The 16,813-nt window shown below is 45.5% G+C and overlaps 1 protein-coding gene across 7 annotated transcripts in view; it reads left to right on the top strand.

The window, feature by feature from the left end:
* Positions 1 to 1,166: 1,166 nt before the first annotated feature.
* The window catches only part of WWP1 (WW domain containing E3 ubiquitin protein ligase 1), an 85,973-nt gene continuing 70,326 nt past the window's right edge, over positions 1,167 to 16,813 (top strand). For 4 of the 7 annotated variants that reach the window (XR_004315961.1, XM_032469920.1, XM_032469927.1 and 1 more), the window contains exon 1: positions 1,169 to 1,302. The gene's annotated coding sequence lies outside the window, so the exon portion shown is untranslated. Of the gene's footprint in view, positions 1,303 to 5,288; positions 5,374 to 16,813 lie in introns of those variants that run through there. The other 3 variants (XM_032469921.1, XM_032469924.1, XM_032469922.1) reach the window with 3 other exon arrangements.

Genomic DNA, 16,813 nt, shown 5'->3' with positions numbered 1-16,813 from the left:
AGACAGAAAAGTCTTAAAACATGGTTATGTTGAAGAGTTGTACCCAAAAGAAAGGATGAGGTTAAAGATATGACAAGGAGGATCTCACGCGAGGGAGGAGACAGTGGAGAGTTTCTCTCGGAGGGGAGCAGGGACACCCAGTCTCTGAAATGGAGGAAAACCAGTAAGCCTGGGTGTGGACAGAGGAAATTTTTGGGGTTTGGGTGGGCCGGTTGGGCAAAAATTGTAGAAATCCATACTGGGTGACCTTTATTATCTCTCTGAAGTAGAAGACCAGGTCATCTGATGAGTAATGTGGTCATCACTGATTTCTATCTGCAGGCTGGTCTTTGTTCTAAAAGCAACGCACAGAACCAAGAGCACTTCTCTAGACTGGCTGACTCGTATAAAGGGGGGGTAAAGACCCTTCTTTAAGGGACTGCTGTCTGGATTCATTGCACTGACACATGTACTTGCTCAGTACTTTATCAGTGTACTCTTGCGGGGACGGGGGTAGTGAATGGTTTGATTACTAGTAAAAGGGGACTGGAAGTGTTCTGGTATGACCATCTGCTTAAATACAATTATTTACTCTTGCAATGGGTTCTAAGTCAAACACTCAGCCAGGTCAAGGAGTATTTATTAATAGTCTCCTTTTGCTGTAAGCGCTCAAGAACCTCAGTGCCCCGAGCACCTTACCTGAAGTCAGGCAAGGGTTCGGCAGCGAACCGGAAAGTCAAGTCTGCAGCACCCACCTCGGCTTAGAGAAGCTTCTCCCCACATCCCGGCGGTGGCCCCTCCCCTCCACAGGTTCAGGCCCCGCCCCTCTCTCCCATTGGCTAGCCCCGCCCTCCCCTCGACCGCTCGGAAGACCCGGAGGAGCGGAGTTTTCCAAAGGCGTCGTGGGGCGCCCTGGCTGCGCATGCTCGCGGGAAGCCGGATTCCGGGTCCGGAGTTGGAGGCTCTGGGCCGCCGCGGCGCTGCGCGCGTGGCCGGGCCGGCGGGAAGGCGTGCGCTCGGGGCGCGGCGCCGGCGGCGCGAGCACGCGGCGCGCTCCCGAGGAGGGAGGCGTGGGGTCGGCCGGGGGTGGCGCGTGGCCGGGGTGGGGGTGGGGGGAGGGTCGGGTGTCGGCGAGCGCGGCGTGCGGGTTCCGAGTCGCAGCAGGCGGCCTGGGCTGCCGGGGCTGACGCCTGGGTGGCTGCCGCCGCCGCCGCCACCGCTCCCGCTGCGAGATGGCGATCTTGGGCGCGGAGGGCTGAGGGCGCCGGCCGCTGGAGGAGGCGCCGCGGCCGTGGCCGCCGGGAGCCGACGGCTTCGCGCCGGGTGAGGACGCCGCGGCGCGGGGCGGGGGGCGCGGGGCGCGGGCCGGGGGTGCGCGGGCCGGGGGCGGCGGGGGCGGCGGCGGCGGCGGCGCCCGGAGCCCCAGCGCGGTCCGCCCCGGGGCGGGACCCTCCGAGGGCCGTCGGGGCCGGTCCGCGCCGCCCTGGCCGCCGGCTCCGGCCCGGGGCCCGGGAGTTTTCCCGGGGTGGGGTCACGGGTCCTGCCCCAAGGTGGCCCCGGCACAGGCCTGAGCCGCCCATCCTGGAGCGGGGAGAAGTGTTTCCGTGACTCGGCAGCCGCGGTGCTCAGGCTCCCGCCTGCCTTCTCCTGTTTCCCTAACACCTCTCCCCAAACCCCTCAATATTTGGACTTACCGCCGGCGTCCTGACTTTCACGGCAGCTCCGCTGTCCCAAACCAAGGACTCCCGGGCGTGGAACGTCGTTTTCTCACTCTCGGTGCTTCGCCGACTCTGCCGCTCCCCCCAACACAACCCCCACCTCCACCTCCGCGACCCGATAGGTCCCAGTGACCTTGCAGTTTTTACTAGCCCTTATCTCATCTGTGACTTGGACCCTCTCCTTTCATCCCTTAAACGTTTTGTTGTTGTTGTTGTTTTAATTCTGAATCTGCCCATTGCTTTTACAATTAAACGATCAGTTTTGTTATCTGTCTTCTTTACTCCATCGATCTGGAGTTGAGCTTCCTTTGCTCCCGTGATTATGTGAAACCTTCATTACCATAAGAGTATCTGTTGTTTTGACATTTTTACTCTTCCGGGATAAAATATCTCCCAGGGGCTTGATGTGGCTTTCTTTTCTGTTTGATAGATTTTTGTCTTTTTGTGTAGCTACTGCGCAAGAGGATGTGAGTTTCTGCTTTAAAACGCTGATAGTAATAGCAAAAGAAGAACGCCCCAAGTTACCTTTCCTGTCTGTGGCGTTTTTACATGAGCTACCTAGTGTTCAGTTGTATGCATGCTTCTGCAAGAGTTCATGCGTATATATGAACGCACTTTACTTGTCTCACTAAGTCTCTATGTATTATACAAGCAAAATGGACCTTTTAAAAAAGAAAGGCATTCTTTTATTTATGTGACTTGTTTTTGGCCAATAAAGTAGATAATTAGCTGTGACTGGGAATTACCACCTTCGTAAATAGTATTTTTTAAGTTGAAAATTTACTGGCCAAGTTTGAGGAGCGCTTCAAATTGAGAAGTGTAATGTGTGTGGGGAAACAGTTCTTTCTGAAGCAGCTTATTGACGTCTTCAAATCTTTCTCCCCTTAAAATACAAAATTGTTTAAATGACCTACAACGTAAGGGCTTTGAAAAGCTGTAAGCAAGGGTTATGTTTTTTGGAAGCCTGGCTCGATAGAGGATGTTGCATGTAAAATCAATGCCTTCAAGAGATAGTAATCTGCTCACCCTATGAAGGCTGAAATTTCTTTTACTCCCGTACACAACTAGTAAGCATCTACTGCATGACTCTGCGATGTGTTTGGGGGAATATAAAGATGAGGATGATAACAATTTCTGCCTTCCCAGACTAAGCAGGTAGGGCTGTACACAGATGTCTGGTTTGTCTTTTAGTACATAGTCACGATTCATACGGAATTCAGATTCAGAGAGGTTAGAGCTCACATCTCATTTGCCAACGTGGGGTTGGGGGTTATAGAGTTTCTGGTTTCTGAAATCTTTGTTTTAGAAGATGATTATTGAACTATCTTTTGATAGGCTGGAAAGGTAATCCGGGCATAGAGAAGGGACAAAGAGCGCACAGAGTTCATACATGTGGGGAGAAGCAAGTAGTTATGTTTGGATGGAATATAAAGTATTTGGACCAGTATAAAGGGTCGTAGACCTTGAGGTGAAAATTCGGACCAGTTGATGGATTGCTTTTAGTGCCAGGCTAGTGACCTTGGATTCAGTAGGTGATGGGGATTTTGCAGATGATTTTTGAGTTGGAAATAAAACTTTTGAGCTGGGAATGAAACAATTGAAGCTTTGTTTTCAGAGGATTAATCTGGCAGCAGTGTGTAGTGTGAATTGAAGTAGGACCCGGAGATAGAAAGACTTCTTGAGGGCCATGGTCATAGGTGTGAGGGTCCGAACTGTGGCGGTAATGATAGGAATGGAAAGGAGAAGGAAGTAGTGTGGAATTTGTTGTTGAGAGAGAAAATGAAGACGGTGAAGATTAACTAAGATTCCGATCCAGTTTGGTTGGGAGAAAAGCGGTACCATTTTGAGCAGCATCCATGGAACCTTCAGCAGATGTGTGTTACTTTACAGCAGATGTTCTTCCTCTTGGGGGGATTAGTAATCCTTGGGGAAACGAAAGAAGTCTGCTGGCCTGGAAAATTTCCATATGCACCTGTGCTTTGTGGATATAATTTTAGGGGAGTCTGTGGACCACCTAAGGCTCATCCATGAAGCCCATGGGCCAGTGGGTTGGGAGCAGCACCCATAATTACTGGGGGCCTTTTAAAACAACAGAACCTTCAGAGTCTTCCTCTCACCAGTAAGAACCTCTTCTGTAGAGACAGATGGTGTATATACCTGGAGACATTTTCTGCTCAGACTTGTGTTGTGGTTTATAGTTTACAGAGAATTTTGACAGACTTATTTTATTTGCTATTATATTATAGAGCAGATATGTCCCCAGTATTTCAGTTAGCAAGCGGGTGAAGTGGAATCCAGAGATGAAGGACAGTGATGGTTTTCGTTCTTATCTGACGATGTGTGTAGCCAATTGACTGTCAGTGGGCTGTAGTCACTGCCTTGAAGTCACCTCGTCAGTAAGGACCAGATGATCCTGGGAGGATCTTTCCAGTTCTTAACATTTTGTGATTCTTGGGTTGTAGATTTTCCTTGGGCTGTCTGTACTCTTCTGGTTTTCCACCTGCAGGAGAGCTGGTGCAGCTGAAGGATGAATTGGGTGCATGGAGAGCACACAGCAGTAGAGTCACTCATGTTGAGAAGAATATACACTTTATGTTCTGGAATTTTGTGACTATTTGGGTTTATAATTAATTACACCCCTCCTTTTTTCTGATTTTGAATAAATTAGGCAAAAAGACAAGGAACCAGGTGAGCACTGTTTTGGTTATTTATTATTGTGTAACAAACAAACCTGGAACTAAGTGACTTAAAGCAACCAGTTTATTTTTTTTCTGCTCACAGTTTTGCTGGGCTGGGCTGGGCTCACTTGAGCAGTTCTGCTGGTTCTGCTGGTGGTCACTCTGACCGCTGTCATCCAGCCTGCAGTTCATTTCGGCACCAGTCTTGTCTCAGGGTCACTTCTTTCCATATGGCCTTTCCAGGGGGACTGGTGGCCTTACGTGGTGGCTTCTGGCTCACAAGAGTGCAAAAGCGGAAGCAACCAGGCCTTCTTAAGGCCTTGACTTGGAACCAGCCTAGCCTCATTTCTGCCACATTCTGCTGGTTAGAACCACTCACAGGTCCAGCCAGTCCCGAGTCAGGGGAAAGGGACCAGAGCAGACAGCTGAATTATACCACAGAGGGCTTCTGGAAAACTGAACGCTGAGACTTAAGCTGCCTGGTACTTTGAGTGCTTTGAATCTGGGCCTGTCGGAGGAAAAGCTGAGTCTGGAGTGCAGATGATAGCATGTTTGGCTTATTACACAGGTGGGAATGGCTGGCACTCCCTGGGTAGAAAAAAAGAGCAAGTGTTGGTCCTCTGGGCTTCACCCCGGCGTGGCACTGGAGTGGGGCAGGATTGACCCGCTCTGCTTGAGGGCAAGAAAGTGCAGGACGCAGAGCTCAGGCTGCTCTGAGCTGGTGATTTACCCAGTCTCCCGACTGGGTCAGACAGACGTCCTGGTCAGCACCCTCAGCAAAGAGTAGACCCTCGTGATTAGATGTGATCAGATGTGAGACCTGGGATAGCGGAGCTCCTCGGCCTTGAGCAGCCTTGTGCCTCACACAGTATTTCTGTTTGCAGTGTCTGGAAAAAGTTGGAGATAAGCCAGCCTTCCTTGAGGAGGAGTCATTATAGCAGAGAGAATATTCTTTTCTTGTGGACGTCTCCTCTCCTTAGAGAGATGTAAGGAATAAGGTAATGTCATCCTTTGCAGGAACAGGTAGATTCATTGATCCACACGCTGGGGTTTTCTCACTTCATCACTTAACTTTATCTCTCATCACTTTATCACTTTATCACTTTATCTCAGTCTCAGTAGTATCCTTTTTTTTTTTTCAGTTCAGGTTACACGCTAAGTAATGTTATGGCTAACTGGAATGAAGAAAGTGTGTGTTTCCCTGTTATCACATGATAGCTTCTAAGTGGAACAAGAATCAGTATTTTGTTTAAAGAATTTAGGTATGGATTTGGAACACTTTTGAATTTTGAACAGACTCAAAAATGGGCCCCTCCCTCCTAGTGCAAATATGTCTTTGCGAATTTCTGAACGTGGTAGCACGTTGGCTGTTGCAGGAGGACTTGGTGAGCGAGTGTGCTGGGAAATATGGCTTATATAAATAGGAAATGCCAGGGCAAGTGGAAGGTGTAGATAGGATTACCTTCAAGTGTTCCTTTATGGCTCCCCTCCCTGCCCTAAATTACACGGGTAGTTTAAAAATGTACTAGCATTAACAGAATTGTAGGCGTGATAACTTTTTGTTTAACTGAGGAAAGCAAGTTTGTTTGATAGCTGTTTAGGATACCCATAATTATGATGCAGTGGGATGGCAGAAGCAACCTGACTTGCGTCCTGACTTGAAGTAGACACGTAGAGAGCCCCACCTTGCCAACATGTGTTACCCTTTGTGTTTAGTTAGTATGGGGAGGAGAATTAGTTAAATGAACTTGCTCCGTGTAAATTAGGGCCTGCTCTACCTTAGGAGTAAATAAACTAGATCGCTTTGCTCTTAAGTTTTAAAAATTAAAGGCATTCTGGCATGTGGGTTAAGAGTCGTAGCTTTAAAGTCTGGCAGAGCTGCTTAATTGCAATGTTGCCTCAGTTTCTTCTTCTGTAAAAGGTAAAGAATATCTTCCTTACTGGATTTTTGAAAGGATTTATTGAAATAACGTTTGCAAAGCAGAAAGTGTGACCCCTGAGACGTTAGCAGCCCTTCAGTCAGTTTCATTGCTCCTGACGCGTTGTTATTAACAAGACGAAAATTCCAACAGGTAGTCCACGTTTCTGTGAGCCTCTCGTTTCTCAAGGGCAGTGTATTTTAGTTTGGCATGTGCAGAGCTGCATATCAGATCTCACCTCTTAACTTAAAAAATAAGTTGCTAAAAGGTTAAGAATGAATCTGAGGAAGATACTGACTCAGCATGACTGGCAGTGTATCAGCTGGTGATGGTTTGGCTGTACAGTCTGGAAACAAGCAGTTGTTAACACCGTCCCTGGATGAAGTGCCATGCACATCAGTATTTGTTGAGGTGCCGTCACTGCCCCAGTCATCTGGGATCTTGGTTGAACGTGTAGATTCTTGAGTGCGGTCCTTGGCCGTGGAGTTCAGGAATCTTCATTTTCAATAAGTACCTTAGATGATTTTGTACACATTGGTTTGAGAACTGCTGGTGTAAACTGCATCGGTAACTTGGGGCTCTAGTATTCTCTGAGACCATTTCTTAAGCTACAGTGTTCAGTAAATACACATGTATGATGTAAACACAGAGAGAGCTTAACATCTGAACCTATCAGATGTTTAAAGAGGCTTAAGATAATTGCCAAGGACTGGATCCAGACAAGCTATAGAAACGTGATCCCTGGTGATTTCAGTAAGATGTAGGCGAGAGAAGTAACGCTGCAGGAGGCAGATGTCATGACTCCTTGTTCAAAAAATTTCCCCGTACTTCTGCAAAAGACATTTTTTTGAACGAAGGTATTTCTTTTTTAAAAATGCCTACTAAAACAGGTTGGATAATGTTTTTATTTATCCGATAATCTTACTGCTTTCCACTTAAGTTACTCAGAAATTGAGATTTTGATTGAAGTGTGTCTAATTTGGAATTTGGTCTTCTGGGGAGAAAGTAGTTTGGATGGGGCCCACGATCTGCCTCTGTGGGGAAGAGCCATCGCTTAGCGTTAAGGACATTGTCTTGGGTAGAAAGTCACGAGAGAAGGTTTAAATTTTAAACTGATCAGTCAGTCAAAAACTTGAAGCTTATTTTCTCCAAATTTTGCTGTGAAGGCCTGTGTCTTTGTCACTTGAACCCTCCTCAGTCCTGTGACTGCATCTGTCATTGGAATAGCAGATCTTCAAATTGGGGCTGTTCCTGGAAAAACTTAACCTATGTTTGTATCAACCTTATTTTTATCTTGTTAGTACATTTTGTGGTTAAAAAAAAAAAAGGCCAAACCCATGGTTCTTTTTAAATTTGAGTGGAAAGGATTAGTTGGCATGTGTTTGAGAAGCCCGTTGTTCTTGTTTGTTTTTACTGACTGTGGCCAGTTCTTTGGGGGGAGCAAAGCAACAATGAACTCATCTCTTTTTGTCCTGCGAGCTGTGAAATGTGGTGTTTAGGTGCGAACACCCAGAGTAGAAAACATACCTCGTACTCCGGAATTTCATTGTTCTGTGATTAGAAGTCTTGGTAACCATCACTTGTTTTAAAATTTTCTTTGTGATTTAAATTTCCTTTTAACTGCTGGCTGTTTAAGAGATTAGGCCTTCAAGAGACACAAACCTAGATTTGAGTTCTGGCTCTTATTTCCCGGCTAAGTGATCTTGGTCAAGGTAACCTTAGGGTAAGCCCTGGCTTTATCGTGTGTAAACTGGATATTCATATGTAAAGTGGTGATAAGAGTACCTATTCACAGGTGGATTGTGTGGCTTAAACCTGACACTGAGGTCAGTGAATGTTCACTAGGGTGGGTTTACAATACCTTGTTTTTGGCATCAGATGTGTTTCAGAATTAATTTTTCAATTTTAGAAAGGTAACGCACCATATATTCCACGTTGCATTAAACCCCCGTGACGTCTTGGGGCAGCACCCTGCGCTCTCCTTGGCAAATGTTTAATTATGGATAAATAAGGACAATGAATCGCCACGTATCTGGTAGAGTCTGCTGCCCAGCGAGTTTAGGTCCGTTCAGTGTTGCTGGGAAGGAGCGTTTCAGTCTTTATAGCTTTCAGGGTTTTGGATTTGTGGATTGTGTGCCTGTATTTTAAACATGAGAAGAATCACGTTATTCAGGAGTAGAGTTTTAACTGTCTAATTGATTATCCCATTTTGGAAAGTTCCTCTGTTTTGGCTTCTGGTATTTTCCTCCAAGAATGGGGGTAGCCGGAAGTTCATACTTTTACCAGCCTGCTTTAAAATTCTTAGGAACAATATTTGTGAGTAGTCAATTAATAATCGTGTTCTGTTACTTGAGTAGCTTTAAAATATCTTGTTACTTGTATTTACAACAGAGATTTTGGCAGTACGATGTTCCTCTCAAGTGTTTAAATGTCATTTCCATCTGAGCCTTAACTGCTGATGTGGGGGAGCTGGCTTTGTGTGGTTTCGCAGCGCGGCCATGTGAGGAAGGTACCTCTCCTAGCCTCCTGCCCTGTTATCACTGTGGAAGCGTGGTGTGGCGATGACGGACTTTCTGTGCCTCAGAGTGGCAGCGAGTGTGACTGGGGGCGGGGTGATGGGGGAGGGTTAGGGGATGATCAGTGGTTGGCCATCATCTTCTGTGTTCCAGTCTAAAGCCAATTCTGGGCTCTTAGAGTTACTGCTAACACTTCTTTTCCCCTTCACAAAACCGCCTTTGTGTCTTCAGTTTACAGATAAGAAAACGAGACTCGGAGGGGCCCAGTGTGCCCAAGTAGTAGACCTGAAGTTTGGGCCTGGGTCCGTGTGAGTCTGAAAGGGGTTCTCTTACATGGCCCAGCATGCTCTTCTCACGCTAGGAATCGGCCCTGGAATTGGAGTTAGCGCATCTCCATGCTGCTTGGTGCTGTCAGATTAGAATCCTTAATGTATTTAGAAACAAACAATCAGGACATGTTTTGGGGGGAACATAAGTCTGGGTCACGATGTCCTAGTGACCAGCGCAGTGCAGGGGAGTACTGGCCCTGTCAGCAGGCCTGGCTTTGGCCTGTGACACTAAGAAGCTTTGTGTCCCTGAATGAGTCTGTTAATCACCTGTCAGCCTCGGCCTCAGCTCTTGAGCTTTGATGACTCTGCTTTCTGCTGCTTCATGAGGTGTAGTAAGTACTGTGTATTTGAAGGGTACCAAACCTTGAAAATTTGGGTGTTAGAAGGAAAAAAATGTCTGGTATTATATTGTTAAAATACCCCATGTTGAAACAAATGACAGATTATTTATATGGAAATGTTTGTGGGATTTTGAAATATGAGATGTTACATGATATAATTACATGAAATTTGATCTTTGCAAAGTAAGAATGTTAAGTTGCCTGGATGTTTTTCCCAGAATACATGGAAATGATTTATTAAACTCAGTCCCAGCAGCTTACCACTTTCACTGTTAATGGACTTATGTGCTTTTGCGCATTCTCTGTTTTAGATTACTTGTTCTTTCTCAACCCTCAGGAAAAGCATTTTTAATGAGTCGCTTAAAAGCCCCAGAAAACCACCCAACTACGAACTTGCTCAAGTGATAAAATAAGAGAATGTACACACCATTGTAAACTGACTATACTTTAATAAAAATGAATACATAAGAGAAAAGGAGCGGCAGGCTGATAGAGCAGACTTCTTGTTTTAAGGCTTGGGGTTAGCTCAGCATTTCTTATTTTACAGCATGTTTCTGTAGCACAAATGTAGTGAAAAGAGCATTGACTTTGAACCTATGAGATCTGGGTTCACAATCCTGATTTTCACTAGTTCTGTGTCCCTGGGCAATTGACTTCAATTCCTGAAACTTCATTTTCCTCACCTGTTAGTAGGAATAATAATGACTTTGAAGGGTAATTGATAACATTAGAGAGAGTTCTTTTTGTGGCATGACTGACAATAATAGGAGCCTCATGTTCACTGTGATTCTTAACTGTTTTGGGCATCTGAGATTGGATGCAGGTTCCGGGTTTAAGATTGGCCATGTTTCTGTGTCACTTACACAACCTCATAAGTGCCACAGGTCCCAGATAGCTATGCTCGGCCATCTCGTTCTTCTGCCTGAGGAGTGTAACTTAAGTTGATTCTATAAGTTTGGAACCCAGGTTTTAAGATGCTGTTATTTGAATTTTTTTTTCCTTAATTGACATTAGGCAGCACAGGAATGGGAAACCTGTTCTACTGATACTAAGGCATGGGAAAAATTACCAAATGGAAACATTTTCTGTTTGAAAAGTTTTGGTAATTTGCCATTGTCAACATAATAGTATTATAAGAAACTGAGAAATTATAGCAAATTAAAAGAAACAATTTCATTTCATTTTGGTGTAGTTTGCCTTTGTTTGATGGACATAACTTTTAGTATCAATTCTTTTAAAACAGAGAAATAGAAATTATGTACCTAAATTAAGAGTAATTATGAAAGTAAAAACGTGTTTCTTTTTTTTTGAAGGGGATGGAGCAAGGAGGGAAGGAGAGATGACTGTGATCAAGGACACAGTAATAGTGCCAGAGGCCTGGGTTTTTAGTTTATTTTTAAGGACCATAACTGTCTAGCTTAAAAACTACAATAGTTGCTGCTGGATTTGATGAAGATATTTTCTTCCTCATTAATGTTTTCTAGTAAACAGAGTGCAAACATTTTTGGTATCCCTTACATGCAGTGGAGGAAAACTATTATTTTCATTTTTCGGAAGGTTGGTATCGAGTATTTGATTCTTTTTTAAAGGTGCATTTTATAGTGCAACATCACCATCTTGTGGCCTTCCAGAAAATTGTTGCCAAAGTTGTTTTCACAACTACAAGCATAAATTAAATTGTTCTCTGATGTTGGCCAAGGGCTCAGATTTGTAACCCGCAGTTCTTACTATAAATGGGGGGGTGGGTAGGGAGTGGAAAATAAAGTGATTTGTACACTAGGGTTGCAACTTTGTTAAAAAACAGTCTATTGGAGGAAAGAAAATAATGGTACAGAAATGAAGACAGCTGCAGGTTAGGCTGGTGCAAAGATCCTGGATGGTTGCTGCTTTCATGTTTTCATGAATGTGCAGTGGTTACAGTCAAGTGGTTCTAAGCTAGACAATCTTAATATGTTCTGTCCTCCATTTTTTTAAAAAAAAAATTGGGGAGGTAGTTAATTAGGTATTTATTTACTTACTTAAAAAAATTATTAATGGAGGTACTGGGGTTTGAACCCAGGACCTTGTGCATGCTAAGCACATGCTCTACCACTGAGCTCTACCCCCCGCTCCCCCATTTCTTAATAAGGTTGCCAAGGCCCAGGGCAGTTTAGATGCCCTGGCGCATTCAGCCGCTTAATGAGACTGTTGTCCAGAGCAGTGTTTTCTAAGCTGGTAACTCTTGGAGAGGTATTTTCTACATGAATTTTCACACTTTTTTCTTTTCATTTTGATGTAATTTTAAAGTAAAAAAAGATCTATTTGAAAAGTACAGTAGTTCATTTAAAAGAGCACCTAGAAACTAAGTAAGACTCTGGTTTTAAGCCTGTGTTTACTTAGTTGTTTTTAAGATTCAAAACGTTGACAGTATCCAAATATCATCGTCTAATTAATGTTAAACACTCCTGTGTGCCAGGCTTTGAGAGAGACATGGTGGATCCAAGGCCAGTAGCCAGGATTTGTCCTCCACGCTGGAACTTAGAGTGTAGAATGCAGTGAGAAAAGTAAAGCTATTTTGAGGAACACAAAAATTTGCAGTCAGGGAGACTAGGGGGAAAAAAAGCTGTCACTCTTTACCGTGTGCCAGGCACCATGCAGAGTGCTTTTGGTACTTCTTCTCAGCAATTGATTTTGGAAGTTTGTTTTTTTTTTTTTTTTTTTCATATGCATACAAATACATATCTGTGGAAGCTCTGAAACAGTTAAGTTTCTCTGGACAGTGCGAGTGTTTCAGCTCTCATGGGTCTGGTAGGTTTTTGTGGTTTGGTCTCGGTATCTCACCAGCAGTGATAACATTTCTGTTGGGAAAGTTTGTGCTGTGTTCTAAGCAGCCTGTCTTTTCCCCCAGACTTTTAGAGTCCAACTGAGATATGATTTGGGGATTAGCATATGACTCTGAGTTACTTTGAATATTTAGTTAGGGACAGCGTGTCCAAGTTTAATAAGCTTTTGTTTACATACTTTGTTTATACACTTTTGGACGTTTGAGTGTTTAATAAATGAAATGAACATTTTATGTAACATTTGTCCTTTACTTTTATATTAGACATTTTTGTACTGAGCTTTTATTGTGAGCGTGGATGTGAAATCCCACTGGTGAGGTGAACGTGGACTTGGAGATCAGAATTACCAGGGCAAAGGCGGGAGAGGGTGTGGGTGGTTTAGCGCCCTACTTGCACGGGGTTTCCTTTATAACATTTTAATTTAAAGTTTCAGTTCTGTGCTCTATAGGTACATTTTTTTTAACCTAACCACTCTAACCAATTCTACAGGTTTAATGTTCTATTAATTGTAAATCTTCATTTAGCACACTTCTTTGAGTGTATAGCAGGGGCTGAGCAATGGGCGAGGGGCTGGAATTGTAAAGATGGGTACTAATATAGAAATTTACAGTGTCATGGTTGGAACACCATGTTTGCTTGAGCTGAATCTTGGGGGCTGGTAGGAAATTTGGAAGATGAGTGGTGGGAATCACATGTAGGAGGTCATTGGTACCCAAACGTGTCTGTGAGAATCACGTAGTATCCCCAGGCGAGTGAGATGTGGCAGCCAGGTTGAAGATAACTGGTGGTGGGTCAGAAACACGTGTCGTTAGTCAGCTCTGGGTGAAGAGCTTTTCTGGAGAGTACCAGGTATTTTATTTTCTCTAGCTGGATTTTAGTGAACGACGGTGTGTACATAATGCAGATGAATAACCAGAGGTGGTTTGATAGTAGCTGGAGTGTGTGTGGCTTTTTCTCTTCTGCAGCCTGTGCTCTGAACTGCTCTAACGTGTCTTTGCTTCTAAGCATGAACATAAAAGTGCCCTGGAAAGTCACACGTGGGACACGTCTGCGGGGTTTGGTGCTGCTGCTAATGGGGCCCAAGTCTGCTCCGCCTGCCTCGGATTCCTTCCCTGGCCACATGCCTGTTAAGACGGGATTTTGTCTGTTTGCTGACCATTGTATTCCCAGGGCCTTCTTCACTGAGGGAATCGGTTGGTAAAACCTCCTTAACTTTCTTCCCGGATCATTTCAGAGTTCTCTGCCTTCTCACGCATCCTTCTCTCTCTCTCTGGTCTCAGCGTGAGCGCTGTGTGTCTGCCTCTGCGTGACATCTCAGCCTGGCCTGCCTCCTCAGAGGTCTGGTCTTAGTCATCATTCTCTTCAGTGACTTCAGCTTCTTCCTGCCTGAAAACATGTGCAGGTCTCTCCTATCCTCAAAATCAAACCTATGCACACCTCCCTTTAAGCCCGTATCTCTTTTCTTTCACAGTCAAATATCTGAGCAGACGTTTCTGGCTGTTCATTGCTTCTCAGCTGCTGGCTTCTGGTCCTGCCACTCTGTCCAGATTGCTCCTGCTCAGGGCCTGGGAGCATCCATGCAGTCCAGTAAACAGTTTCCTCTTCCTGCTGATCTTACTAGGGTACTTGGTGGGCATGGCCACTCTTCTTGAAATTCTTTCTTGAGGTTTTCTTGTTTTCTTCAGCCCTGAGCATGGTCCTCCTCTCCTGGTCAGCCCTTCAGTGCTGTGTTCCTAGGTGCTGTCTGTTCTGCTGACTGTATGCAGCAGGCCTTTCCTGGGTGATTGCATGTGCATTCACAGAGCGCCTGCCACAGCAGGTGGCTTCAGTTTGCTCTTGGGCTGTGCTTATGGGATGTTACGCCTCCCTTTGCCTCCAGCATCTCTCTCTTTTCTGCGCTCTGTCTTGGTCAGTCAGTAGTATTTTGAGGGGTCCTTCCCTCCACCAGGCTTCAGCTTGCATTTTGGGAGTAGAGTGATGAATGAGGTGGAGTCTCTGTCCTTGGAGGCGGGGGTGGGGATAGGATAGGAGTGAGAAGACAAAATATATGAGCATAAATAATTGAGAATTACTAGGAAAGGTAAAACAGGGTGGGGTGGCAGAGCTGGAGGGGTGAGGCTTCTGCAGTGCCTGGGCTGGCTGGAGGTTCTTTCTGAACGGATTGTGTTTGAGTTGAGCCTTAAGACCGAGAAGGCAGCCAGGGGACTCTCGGGTGGAGCAGTGAACACAGAGGTCCCTGGGCAGCACAAGGTAATCCAGTTAGGGATGGCAAGCGTGCCAGTGAGAGCTGTGGGGGCAGCAGATCACTCGGGGCCACGTATGAGTCTGGATTTATTGTCGTTAAAATGAGAGCACGTTGGAGTGTTCACAGTTGTTGCGATGCATCCTGTTGTGGAAAGCTCATCCTGACTGCTGGATCCAGAGGATGGATATAGTGTGGAAGAGAGTCGGGGAGTGGGGGAGAGGGACGGGGCAGGGAGCACGTGTGCTCGCTGTTTGGGTGCAGCCAGGAGAAGAGGGCTGTGTGGAGGTGGTGAGAAGGCATCCTAGCCCCCCTTTCTTTATTCCTGCGTCTGGTTAGCCCACCAGTTACAGACTCCCGTCCTTAACATCTCTGCGTCTTCCTCTGTTTCAGGCCGAGCCTACCCTCAGGCTACCCTCACAACGCCGTTAGAGCAGTTTTCCCCAAGTTTGTCGCTATGTTCCTGCCCCGCTGAAAGTTCGTTGGCTCTCTGTGGCTTTCTTAGCTCGTCGTGGTTTCATCAGGTTTCACCTCTGGCGCTCCCCCTCTCCACACCCTCCCCGGAGCAGAACTTCTCGTGGATGCTCTGCCCGCATTGGTGGTCTCGCTCCTCGGCGCGCTGTTGTCTTGACGGCACCTGTGTCCTCTCGTGTGTACAGCGCCTGCGTGGGCATCCTTCCGCAGCTCACCTGTTGCCGTCTGCGGGGCCTTTCCTGACGCCTCTCCACCTGTACCCACGGTCTGGTCTAGGTGCTTCTCTGTTGTTCTGTTGTAGCGTTCTCTGCACGGCCCTACCAGGGAGCTTGGGGCTGCCAACCATCCTTTCCCACTGCTGTGTTATAAACCCACCAAGGGCAAAGAGCGTATCTTAGATGGCTTTTGTATTCCTAATGTTTGACACCCTGCCTGGAAGCGTGCCTAGTCTATGCATGTGCTGAGTGACTTAATTCAGGAAAATTGTTAAAAGAAGTACCTAATATCTAGTTTGTTTATTTGACCAGCTCTGTTTTGCCCCATGGTAAGTTGATTCTCTTCTACTGGAAAAATTAGAGGCTTGAGTCAGGATTTCATAGGGAGAGCATGGAGACCCAGTCTGTGCTTACTGAGTGAACCCTTGTCTGAGGGCGCATGGAGGTCCCGGAGGAAATGGGCACGAGGTGGCCCCTGTTTGGTCGTGGAAGAGGAGGGGAGATGCCAGAGTGGGGAGGTGGCAACCAGACTGCCTGAGTGGAGGAGTGAGTTGGAGGTGAGAAAGAAGGTTGACTATTTGAAGAAGTCAGGTAGTCAAAGCATTTGTCTTTTCTCCCTCTCTTTTTTTTATTGCTCTTGTTTTGCCTTGTTTTAATAGTCTCTGAGCCCCAGGTCTGTTTGATGGCCAAGAAAGAGGAGGGCATAAGGGAGGATAGGGAGGACTATCCTAGGAGGTGAAAGTCACGTGGGTACTCGTCCCTTTGGAAGGAAGGGGCATCGGCTTCATTTTCAGAGACGTGAGCATGTGTGGTATATTTTTATAAGAATCTGCATCAGAAATGATTTAAAATAAGTAGATGGGGATGAGTGTCCCAAAAGGCCAAAACATTAAGTTTTAAGAGTAATCTCAGTATTCAGAAAAATTAACTGATAAAATTGCAGTAAATACAGCAGAACTGTGTGTATTTTTCTAGAAGTGCTATAGTTTTCAAAACATTGTCTCTCATTTAATATCATTGTTCTTTTCATGTTATATTCTTAATGTTTAGCATTTAGACAGCACTTTGTAATTCACAAAGTGCTTACACAGCATTGACCTCTCCTGAGACATCTGCTGCTTAGAGAGTTTCAGTTACTTGTCAAAGGTCGTGTCAACTTACTTGTTAAGCTGTTAAGCATTTGTTATGTGCGAGGCAGTTTTCTAAGCGATTTGTCAATATTAACTCATTTAATTCTCTTAATAACCCTATGAAGTAGGTACTATTATCTTTCTCATATTATAAATATAGGAAAACTGAGGCACTGTGGGCTACAGGAGCTCGCCACTGGTCCAACTTAGTCAGGTGGGGCCAGGATCCGGACCTGAGCAGTCTGGCTGCAGAATTTACTCTTAACCACTGTTCCACTGCCTCTAAGTAAATGTGGGAGCAGACATTCAAATCCAAATTCAGAGTAGACTCTGGTGAACAGTGTGTTCTTATTTTCAATCATTTGTCCTCCCTCGACCTCCCCCCCAATCAGTCAGTCTGAAAGTCTTCTGTAAGTGAAGGTTTAGTTGACAGGGTCAGACTTGAGTTTC

This window comes from Camelus ferus, chromosome 29 (genome assembly GCF_009834535.1).
Source record: "Camelus ferus isolate YT-003-E chromosome 29, BCGSAC_Cfer_1.0, whole genome shotgun sequence".
NCBI classification, from domain to species: domain Eukaryota; kingdom Metazoa; phylum Chordata; class Mammalia; order Artiodactyla; family Camelidae; genus Camelus; species Camelus ferus.
Note: the sequence above shows the minus strand (reverse complement) of the source record. Positions and strands in the feature narration are given on the sequence as shown.